The sequence below is a fragment of the Sceloporus occidentalis genome, unplaced genomic scaffold, assembly GCF_023333645.1.
Source record: "Sceloporus occidentalis isolate IW3139 unplaced genomic scaffold, rSceOcc1.0.p SCAF_167, whole genome shotgun sequence".
Lineage (NCBI taxonomy): Eukaryota > Metazoa > Chordata > Lepidosauria > Squamata > Phrynosomatidae > Sceloporus > Sceloporus occidentalis.
The window spans coordinates 1,344,777-1,368,054 of NW_028317147.1; positions in this window are offsets into that span (position 1 = coordinate 1,344,777).

Consider the following 23,278-nt stretch of genomic DNA (forward strand, 5'->3'; position numbering starts at 1 on the left):
GGAGTAGTGTGAAACACACTTCCACTGGATTCTGGAGTGACCAATCAAGCTTCACTATCTGGAGGTCTGATGGACAAAGCTGGTTTGGCAGATGCCAGGACAACTCTACCTAATGGAATGCATAGTGCCTAATGCAAACTCGAGGAAGGATAATGGTCTTGGCTGTTCTTCAGGGGTTTGGGCTAGGCCCCTTAGTTCCACTAAAGGGTACTGTAAATGCTACAGCATACAAAGACATTTAAGACAATTGTCTGCTTCCAACTTTGTGGGAACAGTTTGAGGAAGGTCCTTTTCCATTCTATCATGACTGTGCCCCTCTGAACAAAGCATGGTCCATAAAGACACGGTTGTATGAGTTTGGTGTAGAAGAACTTAACTGGACCTCAACCCCATCAAACGCCTCGTCCAACATCAGTGTCTGACCTCACAAATGCTCTCATTGATGAATGGGCAGAAATTCCCACAGAAACAATCCAAGCGCTTGTGGAAAGTGTTCCCATAGGAGTAGAAGTGGTAATGTCTATGTATTTAGAATGTGATGTTATAAAATTCCCTATTAGTGTAATGGTCAGGTGTCCCAATACTTTTGTCAGTTTACATGTGTATGATTTTTTATGCCTACAAACAACTTATCTGTATATAGCGTGCGATGCGTATGTATTTGTTACTTTTACTCATCCTGGTATGTTTGTATTTTTTTCGTCTTTCTTTTTTTTTATTCTGTACCCCAACACTAAACATACTTTTAATAAAAATCACATTTGTAAAAAATCAAACCATGCATTTCACTCTTTATTAAAAAAACACAAAATATAGCTGCTTTTTACTCTTTTATATTATTTTCTACAGGCTATGGAATTTAATATAATTTTTTTAAAACCATGGCAACAATGCAAAGCTAATACAAAATAAATTTCTTTATACGTTTGGTTAATAGGTTAATATGTGTTAATATTTAATAGATAAATATATATATATATATATATATATATATATACATATATCTATGTATAGTCACAGGCTCACTGTATCACACATACATAGAAATATTGAAACAAAGTATCAAATTATTATTTTAATATCCAGTTTATGTAGAGTAGGAAGTAGTGCAAGTTCATAGGGGATATTGCACATTCTTTGAGGAATGGAAAAGGAGGTCACATGTTGAGTGTTAGACAGGATGTCAGGTAAAGTAAAGGGCCACAATAAAGAAAGGGAATGGCTTAAATCATGAGGCACATTCAAAGAGCTCACAAATCTAGTCTACCAAACAAAGACAAGATAAAATAACAGGAAGGAGCGGGGACTTAATGCTAATAGTGCCGGGGTCAGGATGCCAGAGATACACAGAGTCGTAGAATAGCCAGAGTCAGGATGCCAGAAGTACACGAGAACCGTTAAGCAGACCAGGGTCCGATACCGGATAAACGAGACAAAGCAACTTGGAATACTGGAGGGGCTCACGAGATACAGGAAGCACCAGTATAACTGAGCACTGAGGACATGGAGAGAGAGGTTTAAATAGCCCGGGGGGGCGTTCCCCGACGTCCAGGACGTGATCGCGTCCTGCGTCGCCATAGCGACGCAGCGGAATCCAGTCGGCGGTCAGCCTCATAAATATTCATGAAGCGGCTGCGTGCGCGAGCGGCTGCTTCATGTGCCAGTGAGCGGTGCCGGCGTTTCTGCCGGGAGGGAGAAGAGGACGACCGGGATCCGTTTAAGGTAGGTGCCTTACACTATGCTTGTATTTTCAAAGCAACGGCATTAAAATTTGTCAGTGGACATAGATAATGGATAGATTCCAGATTTCAGTATAAAAGCTGTAATCAGTAGTTTTTGCACCTAGAACAAAAATAAGTCAGCTGCAAAACCGTAGGTTCATAGTTTTCATTGAAAAACTAGTCAGACAACATTTATTGGCTTAATTCAATTAATGTGTTTAACTACCTTTATAAGTATCTTTAAGATGCCAAACAGGTCAGTGCCAATGTCATTGAAAGGGCTGATTAATGTATACTAATTGTTTACTTTAGAACTCATCATTGATTTACATTAGTTCCTTACTTGGTAAGTGTCCCAGACTGCCCAGGGATGAGACAGAAGCTATTTATCAATATCTAAATTGCTGTGAACTACATTCTTTTACATTGCATTTCTTCAAGAATGTCAATTGCTTAATTAGTGCATTTTCTTTAAAATGAAAAAGTACAATTACTACTACTCAATTAGTAACTCAAAAGTTATTATTTTTTTAAAACAATATTCTTTTATTTTTAGGAAAGTATAAACTGGATGGTTTTATATGTTCTTTATGTACACTACTTTTCAAAAGTTTATGTCCTTGTTTTTTTGTAGAAGAGAAAAGTTTGTCCATTAAAATAACATTGAATGGATCAGAAATACAGCGTAGATAATTTTAATGTTTTTTTTAATGGAATATTTTGATAGGCGTACAGAGGACCTTAATCAATAACGCATTGTGTTAGCTAATCCATTTTTAAGTTTAAAAGGTTAATTGATCATTAAACCCTATGTTAATGAAAAATGAGCTAGAAATGTATTTGCTTTCCTTTAAAACAGCTAAGTGACACAAAACTTTTGAACAGTAGTGTATATACAAGTTTGCAAATATCTTAACAAATATGAAAGAAAAAATATTTTAGAGTTTTAAATATGAATATTTTAAAGATAGTTCTGTCATCACACTGAAAAGATAATGCACATTAAAAGAAATTAACTTTGATAGCTTTATAATGTATTCACTTCCACACATGTATCTCTGCTAAGAAAAAAATGGTAGCTCAGCTTCTTTTTTAACCTCTGTGTTAAAGGCAGGTAATTAAGTATGAAAGGAACATTTCTCAGTAATTTCTTTTGGAAGACATTCAAATGAAATTACAATTAAAATTGTATTAATTTCCTAAAATTAATCTTTTTATGGTCTACATGATAGGACGGATTGAATACAACATTAACGTCGTGTAAAACAAATTCTGACTGGGCTTCTGGCAGGTTTCATTATGGTAATTAAGAATACAGCAGGAAATACCAAATGAGTGGTCTGATATTTGGTCTGTCACATGCTGTAAATCACATGGCAATCAACCTTTCCCTCATATATAATAGTTTTAGTGAGGAAATTATTATCGAGTGTAGCTTTCCCTGTCTGATACATACACAGAACGTGTGGCCAATCTCTTATTCAGACATGGTTCATACAGTGGGTTTGTGCTAGTGGGATACATTTTATTATAGGCATAAGATTAGAATCCTTTTCCTCATCTGAAGATTGTAACATATAGTTACTAGATGTGCTATGAACTACAAAAAAACATATTACCATACCTGGGAACTGTCTGGGTTTGACCCAGAGTCTTATTCTGAAGCCCTGCTTATCAGGGTCTATAGGGTCGCCATATAATTAAACTATTAGGATTATTTATCTATCTATGTGTGACAGGCAGTTAAAATTTATGCAACTATGAACAAACTTGTAAAAACAACACTTCGCATGCAATAAACGTGGTTAAAAACCTCCAGTAGAAAATAGCAACTGATCCGCACTGGGAACACCACAGTGAAGCCTGTTCAATGTAGTCTTGTTTTGTTTGAGGAGATGACACGTTGACCATTTAGTTTTGAAGACTTCAGTAGTTCCCCTTTTTGGGGGGAAGACCAAGAGTAAGCAAAAAGAAGCAAAAAGAAAGAAGATTTGAACCAAGCTGTTCATTGTGGCCTTGCAAAAGTCTGACCCACACTTTCATCTATGATAATTATAAAGCACATTACCTCGGGCTTCAGAAATTTGACAAAGAGCATTTTACTGTTGGTATAGTGCAGGGAATGAACACTAGAATATAAAAATAGCATGATTCTAGTATTTACAGAAAAATAAATGTATAGAAAAAAAAATTATTTTCCTAATGCTCACACTGTAAAACCATACACTCACACACATGCTAATGCCATATGCTAACACAGACACGCATTCATTCCAACACCATACACTTATATACACTTATATACACAAATATATACACACACTCTCTGTGCCAGCTGTCACACTACTACTGCAGGATGTGCCCCTGTACATATAGCTGGGAGCAGGACAGGTTGTAGCGCAGGGCCCTCCTTAGCACAGGGTCCAGAGTGACCTCCATTTTGCCCTATGCAATGGATGGCCCTGTAACCCGCAGCTTAGTGAACTGTAACAGGCATAATACTTGCAATACAAGCTTAGATAAGTGTATTTTAACTTTAATGTTTATTAGGAAAAACATAACGTCAAATAAAAACAGCATTTTAATGAATTTACAGATGTTGACAATTACGGGAAAATGTACAAGTAGCATAACGAAAAACATATTGGCACACACTGCGTCATGTTACTAAACATAGGCTATTAGTGATATTACATATTGGCATGCACTAGTCATTAAACCTGCATAAGCAGGAAATGTAATGTTCTGGCACAGATATCAGTTCTTTCGTGTTAATGTTAATGCTAGCTTTCAGACAATGAGTTATGACATTTTCATTTAGCAATGTAATAGTGACTACTTTACACATTAAAAATGTAATTGAATTGGCAGGAAAACATCACATTATTTCTAACAATGATTTTTATGCTTCTTTATCCATCCTCTTTCATTTTAGCACACAAAATTATAAGCACACGCAATTATAAGCACTGCATCAGGTTATATACTCATACAACGGAGCCATAAATTGAATGCTTTGTAAGACATAATTCCCTTTGTGGGCTATACATCACATACCTAATTTATTATTTAGCAAGAACCACAGTAATATTGGTTCAAAAACACATTTTAATGGCGAACCTTGAAAAACCAATTATACCTCAACTATAAAATAGCATCACCTTCATTTTTGTTTTACCTATTATTTTGAGGTCCTGTAGTGTAAATTGTACAATAAAGTATATATACCTTCATTTTTCCTGTTTCGTGCCTTGTTTTAATGTTGTGTTGGATACTGTACCTCTAAATAGAATGTATTATTTAGTTACCCTAAGTAAGTTAAAATCTATGGCAGTATCGGAAACAAGTAGAGTCAAGCTCTTGTCCTGAGGTTCTATCCCTTTCCTCTGCAATGCTTAGAAAAGCTGCCTGAACCAATCAAAAACAGTCAGCAACTCAAGAACAGTAGACAGATAAGCACTCAGAGCAGTTTTATTTTTTTTATAAATATGTTAATTTGACTTTCTATGTATGTTTTCCATTTTTCCCTGTAAATAAAAGCAGCCCTGGTTGATACTCACCTTGTTGCTCTGATATTTTTTTGGCTTATATGTTATACAGTTCATCCCTTTAATTTATGTCTAATCTGTTCTCTTTTCATTATTGCAATTCTTTACTGTCCGGTACAGTTTCTTTGAACGTCCGGCTCTTTCACTGATCTTTCATTCACCTGACTGATCTTGCTGTATTTGTATGTCTTTGAGGATCACCCTTCAGAACACTATTTTAGTGACTACATCATAGGATCTATTACAAGGAAAATAAGTTGTTAAGGTTTACACTCATCTATACCGTGTCAGGAAGGAAGGAGTGCGAGTGTGCTGGCCATTCATCTGGACTTGTATTTCTGGAGGTTGAGTCAGTTTCATGAACCAGTTTGGGTCAACTTCAGCTTGGCTCATGCTCTTCTATGGCTGACTCTGCCACCTTACTGTGCTTCTCTAGTCTGAAGATTGTGGCTCACTATCTAAAGCCTTTCTCATATATTGAATTGTTTAGATACTGCTCTCTGGACCAATTTAAGGGCTATATCTTACTATCTATCTTTTACATAGATGCTGATTGCCAAATGCTTTTTGGGCAATTCTATAACTGCTGAATGCAGCTAAACTTACCATTAGGGTAGAAGTTAATTTCAGAATGTAAACCTTACAGAAACTATCTGGGAATTTTATTTTGCTTTGGCTGTTGATTGTATCCATTATGTGTCAGCTAGTATTATGCAATTATTCTTCTCTCATTTGACAGGCGTTTGCTCTAATATAATACACCACACTACCTTGTTTCATATGAGATGCTCTGTTTTGATACATTTTGTTAAATAAACACCAAGTTATTGCCTGCTTTGTGTTCAAATGTGTGACTAATCACTCCTAAATGCAACCAAATGTCTAATCATATGTTATACTTGTTAGGCGACTGCAATGCTAAGATGGAATAGAAGATACAAAATGTACAGCTGTTTCATATATTAGTTCTGCTACCTGAAGCTTATGGATAAGATAGCAATGTACAGAAGCAACACTTGCAGAAAAATGGTAATATGCATTTGTATTTTGTGTAAAACACCTCCAAGACATTTCATATTGTATTACATGATTTTGGCTTTAAAGATTTTTCCCTTTTAAATCTTTTAACGAAAAAACTTAAAAACCAATATTTTGTATATCATAAAGAAAAAAAGTGGGTTATATGCCATATGGACAGTTTATCGAAATCTAAATGCACAATATAAGGAACCCTAAATTGTTTTCATTTATAATGTAGAATGATATGTACAATATGCCAATTGTTATGGCAATCCATCGTTTGAAACCAAAAATAGGTGTAAGGCTAGGTTTCCACTTGGGTTTTTGTCCGGCGTTTTTTTCTTGATGAAAAACGCCAGGAAAACTGCCAAGAAAACTGCCACTGCATTTACCTGCGTTTTGGCGTTTTTTCTGCAGTTTTTTCTGGCGTTTTAGCCTTTCTGTGGAAATTGCTTTTTTTGACCTTAGGCAGTTTTTCCAGCCTTTACAAGTCAGAAGTTTCACCCAGCTAAAAGGGATTAGGATAAATGGCAAGTATCTGCCCTCTCCTGATGTCATTTACTTGGTAGACCCTTTTGTCTCTTTTCTGTGGTTTGTAAGGCATGCTTTATTTCGAATGTCTGCTCCTCTGGGAAGATTGGCCCCAAATGATGGTGCAAATTGTTTGCTGTTGCTTTTGGCACGCAGGATCCAGTTGATGCGTTGGGTATGTTTGTTTGTAATGGCATGTTTGTTCCAAATGGTGTAAAATTCAATATGAACCAGTCCAGGACTTTGTTTTGTGTGAAACTGTTTGTTTTCAGCCTATTTCTCGTAGGACACACAGATACTGGGTCCATCCTCTGCATTGTAACTGTTGAAAAAACGCCATAAAAAACGCCAAGGCAATAAACCCACATGGCTTTTTCATGGCGTTTTTTCTCTCCCATAGACTTCTATTGGAGAAAAAAAGCCAAGATTTCTTGCAAAAAACGCCAGAGTGTCAACATGCTGCGATTTTGAAAAACTGCCACAGAGCCCAAAAAAGCAGAAAAACGCCAAAGAGGACTGAAAAAACGCCAGACAGAAACACGCCAAGTGGAAATGGCATTTTGCGATTTCCTATTGAAGAACAGCTAACATCTGGCTGCAGCCGTTTTTCACAAAAAAAACGCCAGGTGGCGCTATTGGCGTTTTTATAGGCGTTTTTAGCAAAAAAAAAACAAATGGAAACCTAGCCTAAACGTGTCATGTAACAAGACATAGAGTTGGTGGTGTGGAGTTTTCTGTTAAAAAAAAACTTATTAACCCACTGTAGTGTGCTTATTAAACAAAAGTAAAAGTGAAGTTACTTCATTAGCTATGTTTAAAGTGTTTGGAACGTGGCATATTAATTTTATTTAAACACATTTAGATATAGACCATCAGGATTTGTCCCCAGATACACAAGCAACTGTTTATTCCGTTTTTGTTTTTTTTTCTATAAAAGCTGTAGTCTGAACAATTTTATAGGAATAATATAATGAATGTGTTAGAAAAGCTGTTGGTGGTTTTTTGTAAGAAAGAGATATTGTGTAAATGGCCTGATTTGCAAGTGATTTAACATAAGGAATGAAAGAATCGGCTAAATCTAAGGCAATAACAAGGCAGCATCATTGAGATTTTTTAATTAAGGGATATTTTACTTTAGTTGTAGTGTAAGCTGAGGCTGTCAAGGGTTAAAGTGTCCAAAGAGAGAATAATAGGAGATCAAGAACAGATCCTTGCAGCAGAGAAATCCAGAGGAAGAAAGGTGGAAAACACATTGATATTGAATTGCTTGTAATCCATTTATGTCTGGCAATGAATCTGCTCCAATATCCTTTATAAATTACATTAACTACAAAATGAAACCAATGTTGGAGAACAGCTGACAGGCTGGAAAGCTTGGGTGACTACTAAGAAGAAGAGAATGAGGAATGCAGGGATGGTGACAGCAACGCAGCCCATGGCGGATATGGATGGCCCACTGGAGTTCGAATGGGACCAAGGGCACAACGCAGCACCACAGATGGCAAGAGGATCGCTAAGCAGTGACTGTCCTAACCCCAGAGCATCCAGCAGAAGTCCAGATGCTGAAGAAAGGCCCTCAGCCTGTTTGGTTTGAGAGGAAGGAGCGTTGGAGGGTTCAGGGCCCAGGCAGCAACATCCAACATCAAGACATGAGGCTGACCAGGCTTGTGTGGAGCACACCAGTTTCTGTCTCTTCTTTTTTTATTTTCAGTTAATGTTCCTGGGTTTGCCTATTGGTCATTTAAATGTGATGTCCCTTCTCTCCTGGGCATTTTCTTGGGTTCTGCAGTGTTTTAGTGGGCAGGGCAAAGGGGTCCCTCGCCGCTGAGCAGTGGCATCTCCAGCTTTCATATTTAGGGGGGGCACATGGGGGGCCAGGGACCAAAGTAGGGGGGCCAATTATAAAACGGTACATATACACTATATATATATATATATATATATATATATACACACACACACGTTAGACGTGCATTTTTAACTACATAATATGCACTTATCTCTTTGAAGTAAAGACTGTGATTAAAATATGATTTCAAAATAACAGCTAAAGTGACAGTTATTTTTCATTCTTTAATATTAGCCCCTGCTGACAATATATATAAATATTAGAACCTGCTGCCGATATATAGAAATATTACACCCTGCTGCGGATATATATTAATATTAGCCCCTGCTGCGGATATATATTAATATTAGCCCCTGCTGCGGATACATACTTATATTATACCCTGCTGCCGATATACATAGAAATTATACCCTGCTGCCAACATATATTAATATTAGCCCCTACTGCTGATATATATTATTAGTCCCTGCAGCCAATATATATAAATATTAGCCCCTGCAGCCAATATTTATTGATAATAGGCCCTGCAGCCAATATATATTAATATTAGCCCCTGCTGCCGATATATATGAATATTAGACCCTGCTGCCAATATATTTGCCACACTGACTGCAGATCAGGGGAAGACAGTGAGAGTCAGTGCAGTGTTCCCTCCTTCTGACTGCACCGTGACATTGAGAAGTCCTCTCCCCTGGAATCATCCCCAGACCTTTGTCCCCTCATTCACTAAACCATACCGCTCTTTTACTTACACCCTGTAGTTCAGGTATAGATCAAATAAACAACACATGGAAACAGCACATGCAACTGAATGAGATAAAAAAAAAAAAAACTGTATTTGCAGGTATACATAAATAATGTATGGAAACATAGCAGATACAGATCAACAGAATTTGACACACTGTTTGACATCCAAACAACTATAAATCATTCTTTTTTATCACATTATTAAAATCCCAGAAATCAAAAAAGTTAAAAGGCCCAAATAAATTAAGGAGATTAGACATAATGGAAACTTCAACAAAACTTTTAGCCATTAATGCATCACAACCATCTTAGCGCTGCGTCACCAAATGAACACCTCATCACAGATAACACAATGCATACAGCTGCATATAACTAAGCTGAGTACCACTTGGTCTGTGAAGGCCTGTGAAACCAAAGGGGAATAGCGTCCTGTATACTGTAATCAAGAATTGAGTTTCACAAACTCTGAACCAACATCTAACTTTTAATAATATGTTCAGATTGAAATAACACAAAACCTTTACTTTTCCTCTGATTTCTAGGCCTAGAAAGTTTGGTCCTCTGAAGTGACCACAAAATCTGGATAAATAAAAATTACAAAGTTCTATTTAACCCTCTACAGCAAGTAAAGTGCCAGGAAACAGATGACCAAACTCATATCAGGACAGGCTCTGCCACACTGACACCCAAACACATACACCAGGACAGGCTCTGCTGCCACATGGGCCCCCACATCAGGATGGGATAACCATATAAAATGCCTTCCACATTGCTTTGCTGTTTGTGTGTATTGACCCTTGTGTATTTGTGCCCCCCCCAGCCACCCCCCTTTGTGCATTTTTGCAATACACCCTTGTGTATTGATTTATTTGATGCCCCCAGAAAGCCCCCCCTCCCTTGTGTATTGATTTATTTGATGCCCCCAGCCAGCCCCCTCCCTTGTGTATTGATTTATTTGATGCCCCCAGCCAGCCCCCCTCCCTTGTGTATTGATTTATTTGATGCCCCCAGCCAGCCCCCCTCCCTTGTGTATTGATGCACCAACCCCTTGTACTGGTTAATATAATGGCCCCCATACCCATGTGTATTAACCCCCCCCGTTTGTGTATTGATATATGTGACATCCTTCTAACCACCCTGATGTGTAATTATGTCCCCAGCCACCATCTTTTTGTATTATTTAATTTTCCCAATGCAGCCCCCCCTTGTTAATGTCCCTCCTTCTGTCACCTCCACTATTTATTTAAAATAAAATACTTTTTTTGCTGGCCTTCATTCTTCCACTGTAACACCGCTGCTCTTTTCCCTCGTGCTCTTCTCCCTGTCAGGCAGTGACAAGCAACTGTTCCGTAAGAGCCCCCCCCCTTCAAAGGGGCGGGACGAAGAGCCTCAGTCAGTGATTGGCATGCCGGCAATCCATTAAGCAGCCAGCGGGGGCGGTTTTACAGCCGCTTTGAAACTGTCAGCCGCATCGGCTGCATTTGGAGCTTAGTGTTCCGGCACACCGGGTCAATGGTATAGCGTTTCAATTGGGGGGGCACACTGGGGGGCACAGCATAATGTAGGGGGGGCCATGGCCCCCTCTGGCCCCCCCCCGGTGACGCCACTGCCACTGAGGCCTTGGGACCCTGCTATAACGTCTAATGTTTTGCTTCAAGGGGTATTTGCGTCTCCTCAGGTGGTCAGTGAGTCTGTGGTGTATACGGCAGTGACAACTAGCTTAACATCAGCCAGGTTACAGCGATTGTATCCAGGGTCAGGTAATGATGTAGCAAATGGAGATGTTTAAGCCTGCTTTGTGGGCTTGTTGGACCAGTCATGTCAATTATAAACAAGAAGACAAATTAATTCTTAAATTGCTCTTTTCCACCATAGATACTATCATGTGTGCAAATATTACTATTTAATACATAACCATTATGAGTATTGAAAGTAAGTGACATTTAATCAATGGAAAGTGTAATTCATTTTCACTGCTTTATTTTTATGTTTTTGACCACTTAAGTACCTATGGAAATGTGTGATGTATTGTGAGGTTTACATTACAGACATGCAAAGTGTTAAAATTACATTTAATGTTCATTAATCTCTACATGCTGAGTGTGACACTTGTGTTTTTCAATTTTAGTTAGTCACACTATAGAAGATTCTGATGTTTGTTTTATTTTCCATAACATTAATAACACGGAATGTGAGTATATTGATATAAAAAATGGTTTCCTCGATGAGTACAAAAATTCTTCATTGATGGTTGTGACCTTCATGCTAGAACAAGAGTGGAACTGATTTCTGCGAAGCTTTAGCCACAGTGCTCATCTGAATGCACAAAACCCTGTGTGGAATATTCAGCCAATAACAATTTCCCCAAGGGAGGAGACCAGTTAACATCATTTTTCAGAGCAAGGATACCCAGTCCATTTCAAAGAACATATTATGCATTACTCACTAACCTAGAAGACCTTCAAATAAAATGAACTGAAAATGTAGACTATATAACAAAATTTTTGTAAGCACAATTGGACAGTTTTGAAATAGAAAATGAAAACATAATATATCATTATTGTAATATATTTAAAATAAAAGGTTAATGATTGATTGTATTTAATATATTTGTGCAGAATCTATACCATATTGGATTTTGTAAGTAATATAGGAAAACATAATTGTAAAGTTAGATTTTTAAGTAACTTTTTTACAGCATACCTTTTTCAATTTCAAACATCTCTATGAATATTTATATCTCTGAGAAGCTCAGTGTGAACAATATTGACCATTTGAGTGATGGACAAACACTGACAAAGACAATAAATTCTCTAAATTCTAAGCACATTTGAGCAGGGCCCTCCTCACCTGTTTAAGTCAAATTGTTATGCTATATACTACTTGTTATGTTCTGTGCATTATACAGCACTATGGACTATGATGGCGCTATTTAAAACAATAAATAATAATAATGCTATAAGACTTGAAAGCCCATTAGGCCCAATACACATTTATCCGTGTTACTTATTGTGCTAACTTATGTAAACCGTTTACTTTTATGTGCTCAGTTTATTTGTCTTCCACCTGCTGTATATTTTCTACACACCTTTTGTAACATCAACATCTTTACTAACCAAAATTCCTTAAAGACTTCCTTCAGAGACAAATGTTTCACAAGATGGGTGATGTTTCTGAAATATTAACATTCTTCAACTAACAGTGCCAACTGCATATGTGGTTGTCAAAATGAATGCTTGATGCCAACCATGTATCTCATACTTATCTAGACTTCTGTTCAAGGAAAAAGCCTCATTTTCACAGTTGAACCGGGAGGCTTCCTCTAAATTGAATGCAGCTGTTTTTATAGTAACATGGCGGTAACTAGACAGCAATCATCCGTGGGACTGACATCCTAAGGCTGCTTGCTACCATGGTAATCTACTAAATAAAACAAAAAAGTGAAAATGACATCGTGCTACCAGTTTTTCTATTATATCATCAGCAGGCTAGCATGATGAGGAAGAAAAAACCCTAATCCACGCAAACATACAAGGATCAGTCACAGATGCTCCTCACTCTTAATAAAAAACGACAGAATAAAAAATAGACTGATGAGCTTCTGTGACCTACAACTCCTATCATCCTTAGCTAGAACGATGATTCAGAACAGCCCCAGAGGGAAAGAATTGGACAGAGGGGCCACATGAATGTAGTGCGGACGAGGTACCCATGGTCAAGGCTGTTTAAGGGGTTAAGGCATGACTAAGCAGAAATTTTGGCACTGAAAGCGTTAAGTATTGGTGGCACGTGCAGGGCCAGAAGGGAGGGGGTAATTACCCTCCCTGGGGGGTATATAAGGAAGGGTCGTGGCCTATAGGGGCAATTATTTTCAAGAGAATTTTGCCGCCCATCCCTCCCCTAATTTTGGCATTTGCCGGGTACTCTGGTTTTTTAAGCTGGTACGGTGCAGGAGTTAACCATCTAGGTATGGTTACTTGTGGTGCACAGAGGTGTAAGTGCAGGACACTCCAGGGGCATGCGCCCCTGTGAATCGTAGGGTCATGTGACTGCCGCGCTAGGGGACGCCGGCAGTTCCAGCGGGGATACAGGTGGACACGCCCGTACCAGCAGGTTATTAATTTGGTTATTAAGTGGTTATTAAATGGTTACAATTGGTTATGTTTTGACAATAAATTATTGATATATATTGTGTCAAATTTGTTGTGTTAATAATATTTGACACTTTGTAACATATTAATAAAGGTTGAGTGTCCCGGTGCTGAAGTTCTTTTAGTCCGCACCGCGGACAAATAACTCCATATCTGACATTTAATAAAATTTTTGAAATAAAGAAGTGTCTCTTGTTTTTATTTGTAAAAGAGGTACCGAAACTGGACGCTACTTCATTCAAGTTGGCGGGGGTTTTAGCCCTCAAAAGCAGGTAACAAAATGACTGATGTAACATTGATGCTCGTGCCAGACCCTCAAACCAAATGAACTACCCAATATTGACACGACACCAAAAACTAGGTGCGTTAATGGGACACTGACTACCAAAACTCCCATAAATATCATGTTTACAATTAACATGAATAAACATCAAACACAGAAAAACTCCCATAAGCTTACCAGGGTATCCATGAACATAGGGGAGGACATACCCAGATGCTCAACCCCAGACCCAAGGTTCAAAGATTCAACAGCCAGGAACCTCCCACCGAAATGCTGCCAAATTCTCTCCCCATAGCATTCACCCCTTGGATACTGCTAAGCTTCTGCCCCCAACTGTGACAGATTTTAACCACCTAAACACCCCTCAGGGAAATGAGGGAAGGGACAAACTACACCAGATAGGGTGACACACAAAATGGCCCCTAACCTAATGACATCTGTCCTTTAAAAACCTCCCTTTAGCTCCACCCCCAAAACTCCAAAAATACTGTCGTGCCTAGCCCTACTCTGCATCCCAGTCAAGGACAACTCTGGCCTATTCTGGCCCCCGTGGGCATCATGTCCATCTCTACTTTTGATTGCATGAATTTACATTAATAAGGAAATAAGGAACATATTTAGTTTTCTATATCAGTTTACCCCTTCATTTTACAGATTTATACATCCCAGGTTCAGCCAACGGAAAATATGAATATAAAGTTTATGGTAAAATCCAGTCTCTGTTTTTCAGATGTATTCATTACAAATGACCAAGAGTCTCAGTTATTATTCATTTTGCGTTTCAGTGTTGATAATGCCAATCCAGGATTAGCAGGAATCTCAATGCATATGTTATACATTCAGCTGCATCTTCATAATGTCATCAGCAAAGGACATGTTAAACTAAAGAAGTGTTACAATCATGCCAAGCCACTAAATTTTAATGCAAGAGTTGACTGGTATGACAGAAGTACTTTTTGATGCCATTTCAAATAATCAATGGGAGCAAACATGCTTTTTTGAGTGAGAATCATGCATATCATTTATTTTGCAGATAACTTTAATGAGCTATACTACACACTGTGACTTCATTTTTTAACATATATTTGTATTAAATAAAAAAATATGTAACACTTATGCAATCTTACACCCCTCTGCTAAGTCTGTAAATCTTATTTATAGTGAAGTAGAGGAGATGAAAATAGAGAATGTGAAGAGGTAAAGGAATTCTAACCAGCAATTTTAGAAAATGAATTTTTTTGCAGGGGTTGTACATTTTACAGTTTTTCACATATGTTTTTGCAAATTTACATTTTAAGTCCTTATTAAAACCCTAATGATTACTGATTGGTATTGTTATAGTTTTGGAATTTTATCCCCTAGTTACCCTAGACTGAAGTTTTATTTAAAAAAAAAAAAAATTTCTTTTTCATGTGTTCCCACAGTTATTCTCATGAAAGCTTTGACGTCTACAACAAATCCTGACGCATCATGACATCATGATGTTAGTAGAAACTCAGAACATGTTTTTTTCCTGTGAGTTTCAACTGGGTAGAAGGTTTTACTTTCCACCCTATTTTGTGCAATTATTTTTCTCCCTAGACCTTTTTCCCCAAACTATCCAAACTTCACATATTTGTATTATCACGGATCTTGTGCAATGAGTTGGATGATAGCCTACACCAAATGTGGACAAATAAAGTCATGGTCGTGGTTTGTTCATGTTTAGGGTACATCATTCAATTTTTTTCCTTGTAAGGAAAACTTTTGAGGAATGGAGTGTTGTTATTTCTGTGTCCATTTTTCTGTGGATCGAAGAGCTGGAACTCTCTGGAAGTGGGAGACGTATTACATGCTGGAGTGTGTTATGTGTGACTAAGTTGGGACCTGACTTGCTTTTAATGTCTACCCAGAGACCAACGATATGAGACAAAGTGAGTGGTGTTTTTTTCACTCTTATATTTGTCCAGCATTAGCATTACACTGTATTTTCTCATGACATTTTTAGTATGGTTTTAATAATTTTTTTAAAACAACATTGCATATCACCCAAGTGTCCCTCTTTAGAATGAGTACGCCTTTTTTGAAACCCAAATGCCTCTAACCATCTTTTCTCCTCTAGTGTTCCTCATTTCAGAGCACTTTATATACAAACAGTGTAAATACATTGAATTCTTGGTCTAAATGCCTTCAATCATAAAGTTATAAAAATGTCTTGATAACACACTACCCACCAGACCTGACTCTAGCCAATGTGTGGCTCAAATGCTGGAAAATATGTCATTGTCAAGTCTTTTACTAGATATCTACTGGTAATAAAATATTGAATTTTATAATATAGAAACACTACAGCATTATTTGGGTTGCTCAGTCAGTATACAAGATGATAATAAAATATATTTACACCACTGGCACTTATTTCATTCCTTTTTACATGATGAGGTTCTCTAATTGTTTTCTGTCAACAAACAAAAAACTTTGCCAGATACCACTGACTTCCTCATTCATTGTCAGTAAGGGATTTGCAAACATCTGAGGATCTTCTGTATCAGGAAGCCACAGCCACAGTCTGTCATCATTTAAAACCATAGTTCCAGAATTATGTCTTGACTACATAAATTGCAGTCCTCGAAATACCTCTTTAAAGTGAGGGGTTTTTTTACATTGCAAAACCAGCTTTGCCTTCTAGTGCTCTGCATAGCAACACAGCAATGTATTATAACATTAAGATTAAGAAATAAATCAGGAACATTCTATAGAATATCCTGAATATGTCTTTCAAATGCAAGTATTAATACATAGAATAAAGCCTACATGTAGAGTAACAGAGAAAAAAACTTAACTATGCTGTTATGTAAGTGCCACCAATAAATCCATATTCTTTACATAACAATGTGCTTAATGTGTGATCTTCCACATCGAATAGGAGCTGAAATTCTTAGGTTACTGTATAATCTGTGGTAGGCCTTTCTGTAATGTCTGTTTTGATTTATGCTTCTGGCTTTTGTACAACTTTTTCTCACATTGAACAAACTCTTTTTTGTCTCTGTGTGCATGCTCGGATAGTGAAATAGTATTGGATCCATTCCAAAACCTTTCTTCTCTTGAGAGGCCTTCATTGTCACAGAGCTGTCATTTATCTCTTAACACTTTCTTTATGGGCAATCACCAATTCATTTCCTCCTCATCTGTCTTTTCCACTTGTGTGTGACAGCTTAACTTACTCAATGCAGCTAGGGTACTTTGTTATTTTAATTTAAATACACAATTGTTACTATTATTATTTTATTATCACCTTTATTACACCTCACTATATAACATGTAAAACATAATGGCATTTCTTCCAAGACCTTGACTTCGCTAAGAAGTCAAGTTGTCAGTCAAGTTAAGGGTTAACTTGATTGACCAGTCTTAACTGAAGTTGCATGTCTTTGTATGCTAACACTCAGAAATTAACATGTTTATGTAATATTACATGAATTGCTTGCAAGTAGATGCTAGATCGTATAACATTTTAGGTGAGGGCATGTAAGTTAAATGATAAATCCAAGAAAAGTAATTTATTTTTCACTTCCTAATGGATTTTATAATTTTGGCCGCTGCAATGTCTCTTTAAATTGTATGAATCTTTCGAAGAAACAAAAGTCTTTAAAAACTAATATAGTGAACAAACAGTATAATATTAAGGATGTTATCACCTATAAAACTATATCTTCTCGAATGCCCCAAATAATATATAGGGAGAACATGCAGGAAACTTTATAAAAGACTCAATTAACGTGTTAATAATACTGTATTTGCTCGATTATAAGACGACCCCCCAAAATTTGTATATTGGTTTAGGAAAAAGAAAAGGCTTGAATATAAGACGACCCTATAGGAAAAAAGTTTTATTAGTAAATATTAATTCACATGTAAACTATTTTTTCATATTTAATAGAAACAATGATTGAGAAAAACACATTTTTTGTTTTTATTTCCTTTTATTTGCCAACCTGTCCCCCCAGTTATGCACATCTGCCCCACGGCTTGCTACTCTGCCCCTCAGATTTGTCTTATACCCCCTTATATGCCACTCTGCCTCCCCGATATACCTTATACCCCCTATATGCCACTCTGCCCCCCAGATATGCCTTATACCCCCCTCTTTGCCACTTATGTCATGCCGGTGCTTCGTCATAGAAGCCCTGGCAAAAGTGCCGGCAGCGGCGGAGGATGTATGCGCGCATCGTGCAGAAGTCCACGATTGCCAGAGAAGAGGATCCAGGTCCCCTGCAGCACTGCGGTGGATCTGGATCTTAGTCTTGTAGTCACACCTCTATTTGCTCTGATAAAAAACTTGTCTTATAATTGAGCAAATACGGTACAAAAGCATAATGTTTCAAACCAATTTCAGCAGATCCTGAAGGCAGGTCATATCTGCTCAACTTTTGCCTGTGATCATATAATACTCAATATGACACCCACTGAGCTTGTCATAATTATGACACCAGGATCATCATAATTCTCTGGTCCTAGTGATCATTTTCATACCAAACTCCATACCTCTATCAGTTGGAAAATGGAAACTTTCACATAAGTCATGGTCTCTCTGAAACCAGCACACCGCCACTAAAGTAATGCAATGTATGATGGGGCCAAAGTAATACCACCATAATATTTTAGATATTATTTTTTCAATAGTTTTACTCTAGTTTTGCTCTGTCCCACCCCCCAGGGAGATGCAGCCAGGATGTCTGACCCTTCACCCTTACACAAGAAACATCTTCTTGTGACAATACCCAGCATGTGTAATCAAGCTTTATATTGGACTCTGGCTGCAAAGGGAAATGTGTGAACAAATGTTAATAAACTAAGCCATACAGGCATGGCTCCCTTAACCCATTCTGTGCCAAGCCCATGCTTACTAATGCAGTGGCATGACACCAGACAACACACATATTTTTTTACTCTTAGAACTATTAGTTCATGGTAGTAGAGAATTGTCAACTGCACCTTCTCTCTGGAGTCTTCTCAGCAGGTGGGGAGATGACAAGCAGGTGGGCCCCTTCAATCCAGGGTTGGGGATCTGAGCCAGCTGCCCAGAATTTCTGGAGACCACAGGTGGTGACCACAGTCTTATCCTGTATGGGATACATGTCCCCCAGTGCTGGTTTTGTACCATCCTTTGGTGGAGGGACCACTGGTGAGGGAGGGCAGAGGCCAGCTGTGCTCTGACCTGGAGAAAGATCTTCTATTGGGTTTGCGGGGACCCCCAGTGCTGGTAGAGAGGGGCCGTCCTGCCTCTCGCCTGTTGCCAATATTTCGGCTGGGGTGGTCTGAGCGACACTGCGGGAGCGTCATGGTCAGACTCAGGAAAAAGGGGGAGGGCAGGGCAGAGACCAGTGGCACTCTGCCTTGATACCAGTGCTTCTGCTAGAGAGTGGGGATCTGGACCAACTGCCAACCTTCCAGGGACCCAGGTGTGATGACCAAAGTCCTATCCACTACCACAGTCTGTGGGGCTGCCTGATTGGACCTTACTGTGGTGAGGCTCAGGAAACAGGGAAGGCAGCAGGCAGAGGCCAGCGGCACTCTGCCCCATTGGCAGCTCTTCTGCTGGGTGGGTGCTAGTGGAGACCACAGTCCCATCCACTACAACCAGAAAACTTTCTTCCTTTCGCTAGGAAGGGAAGCCAATTGCAAGCACTCCTGGACCAACATCCTCAGATGTAAAATCAATTAAATCCACAATCTGGATCCAGTTGTGGTGTACAGTCACATAGTTCTGCTATCGGATCTGGGTTAGCTGTCCAGTATCCCTGTGACTCAGGGGTGGAGAGAGCAGTCCTATCCACCCCTCCTGGGTCAACATCCTCAGGTGACCACTCAGTAAAATCCATGAAATCCATGGTCACTGGGGTATATGGTTAAACACGGTCAAACCGCTCTTGATATGCCTGTTCCAGTTCCCATTCTTGTGTGACCAAATAATCCAAGTCAGCCCACAGCTCAGGGACGTATGGGATATCCTCCGCCCTTCGCTCCAGGAGGTCCTTCCCCAACACTCCAATGCACTACCGAAGTCAGGATCCTTTTCCATACTTTCCAATAATAATCCCAGGCCACCGAAGCTATAGCCCTCTGTGGGGCCTTTATCCTCCAGCCCGGGCACAGCTGTGCTGCGTACAACCGCAGAGCCCGATATTCATTGTCCGACCTCAGCTCTGTCTGGACCAGCACCTCCAGCCTAACCACCCATTCCTCTTTGGGCTGCTTTCCCAGGAACAGTATTAGCAACTTCAGCTGGAGCCAGAACCTTTCCTGGAAGGTTGGGAGGCTTATCAGCTTGTACTTAATTTCCAAGTAGAGAATCTTCCTCCAGAGCTTCAGGCTGGTACAATTCCTCTGGATCAGCTCCTCATAGCTGACTTTCATTCCCTTTCTTGGAGATAAATCCTGGTGAAAAGGAAGTGTCTCTCAGACTAGGAAGCAATCCCGCCGCTTGCCACCAATGTCACGGAGCTGGATAGTCCAACCAACTACCTCCGCTGACTTGTGCTCCTTTAGCCTGGAACAACACACTCTTTCCCCGGTTTCCCAGTCACTAGCCGAGACTCAGCGTAGGGTATAACCAAAACGAAGACTACTTTATTTTAGTCACACATGGCTGGAGATATCCAGCAAAACACACATTAACATAAATCAAGATATTGGGATACAAACCGCCCCCTTAATCTGCCTCCCAGAGACAACAAGTAAAGGGATTAACAGTACAATAGGGATTGGCCGGGGTAAATGTCTGTAGTGATGGAACTGGGGGGGGGGGGGGGGGCTGATTTATACAACATTAAACTGAAACAATGGTGGTCACTCCCTGGTTGCAGATCCTGACGGTCTGCCAGAGATAATCCCCTCAGCAAGTGATGAGATGATATACTGCTGGGGGTAGACACACAAGTCTTTACAAAGCCAGGGCCCATAGTCGGTAGGGAGGAAGCTGGCTGTCAGGCCTCTCCACTGGCCCCAGTGATGGAGGGTTCCATCACAGGCATCCTTTGACAATACTGGATGACAATAATGACAATGACAATAATAATATCAATAATAATCTTGTAAAGGTGATCTGGCAATTAAATAGAATAAAATATGTTGTTGAGTAGCTGGAAAAAACTACAGAGAAAAAATATACCATATGTATCTATTAAAGGGACAATACATGCTTAGGAATTTAGTACTTAGTGTTCCCCCTGGAGTGTTCATCTATTTTTATTGCCTTCTAATAGATAATCATATAAAACATAAACCAAATTCATTAATAGTTATACATTTAGAGCCAATATGTTTATTTTATTGTTAAGGTCAATTTTTTACCACTTACATTTTCAGATACGCTAAACAACTGTGCTTTTGCTGGGCAAATCAATATTTTAGTGTTATTTTAAGCAATTAAAACTTAATGAAGCAGAATGTTTTCTAACACAAGTCAGTTGAGCTTATCCTCCCAGTTCCTGATTCCTTATCATTTCAATTACGCATAAAGCTGTGCAGGGGTTTACTGTTGCAGTAAAATTCCCACTGAAGATTTATCTCAGCATTTTACAAAGCTCTTGCATAGTAAGCATTATGTTTTTTAGTGAGGAAATAACTTTTCTAAATGAGTCAACTGCAGTGCAATAGCCATCGTAAGTCCTGATGCATGCTTTGATAAATTTTATCATATTCAAAATGCATAGGACTGAGAAAAGAAATTATTGACAATTGAGATCATCCCTCTACAAGACAGAGGGAAATAGAGTGTTTGTTAAAAGGGAATATATTACAGAGAAAACAAAAATATACCAATTTTAGTGTATTCAGATTAATATTACATTTTAAAAACATATCTTGGTTTTATTAACACTTAGAATGATGGAATTAAGACATATGTTCTCTGAATTTGACACCAGGGCTTTCAGAATTGACATTTAGACCATGCCCAGTCAACACACTTGTCTCTTTCAAGACTACTTGTGCTAGCCTTGCTCCAGGGGGCTGCAGAGGTAGGGGGCCCTGAGTCTCCATCCTGTAATAGAACTTATTGAAATGTAGTAGCCTGCTCCACTCTTCTTGTAACATGTATAGCCTGTGAGTTCTGGATTACTGCCAGACACTCCAGCAGGTATGTGTATTAATCTAGAGCAGAGCCAGCTCCTCCTTTACATCATCCATCTGCATCCAGACTGGAAGAGATTCGGTCACAGAGTATGCTTTGATTGGCTGTTAAGCTTCCTTGTTCTTCCTTTGCCCCACTGCCCCCTTTCATTTTCCTTCATGTTATATATGGGTTTGGGTGCCATTGTCACTGGATGGGCAGAAATGTGTACTGTGCTGGTCAGAGGACAGCAGACCCTAGATAATAATGAAATGTAGTGAAGGCTGGTAGAAAATATAGGCCAGTTAGATGCCTACTCTTTCCACCTCTGTGTTATGTGGTATACATAATGTTATGTGTAACATAATGTAACTTTTTGTCAATTGTTCTGATATACATAGGGTAGTCTTGACCAGAAATTATATTCTACTTGTCGAGTCCTGTTCAATATGAAAATATGTTGGCATGTAATGGGTTACACATGTGCAGTGACTATTTTTCATTGGAACATGGTTTCCACATGACTGTTAGTACTGATGTTCTCCCTACATACAGTATCTCACAAAAGTGAGTACACCCCTCACATTTTTATTATATCTTTTCATGTGACAACACTGAAGAAATTACACTCTGCTACAATGTAAAGTAGTGAGTATACAGCCTGTATAACATTGTTAATTTGCTGTTCCCTTAAAAATAACTCAACACACAGCCATTAGTGTCTAAACCTTGGCAACAAAAGTGAGTACACCCCTAAGTGGAAATGTCTACATTTGGCCCAAAGTGTCAATATTTTGTGAGGCCATCATTATTTTCCAGCACTACCCGAGCTTCACAGGTTGCCACTGGAGTCCTCTTCCACTCCTCCATCATGACATCACGGAGCTGGTGGATGTTAGAGACCTTGCGCTCCCCCACCTTCCGTTTGAGGATGCCCCACAGATGCTCAATATGGTTTAGGTCTGGAAACATGTTTGGCCAGTCCATCACCTTTACCCTCAGCTTCTTTAGCAAGGCAGTGGTCGTCTTGGAGGTGTGTTTGGGGTCGTTATTATGTTGGAATACTGCCCTGTGGCCCAGTCTCCGAAGGGAAGGGATCATGCTCTGCTTCAGTATGTCACAGTACATGTTGGCATTCACGGTTCCCTCAATGAACTGTAGCTCCCCAGTGCCGGCAGGACTCATGCAGGCCCAGATCATGACACTCCCACCACCCTGCTTGGCTGTAGGCAAGACACACTTGTATTTGTACTCCTCACCTGGTTGCTGCCACACACGCTTGACACCTTCTGAACCAAATACATTTATCTTGGTCTCATCAGACCACAGGACATGG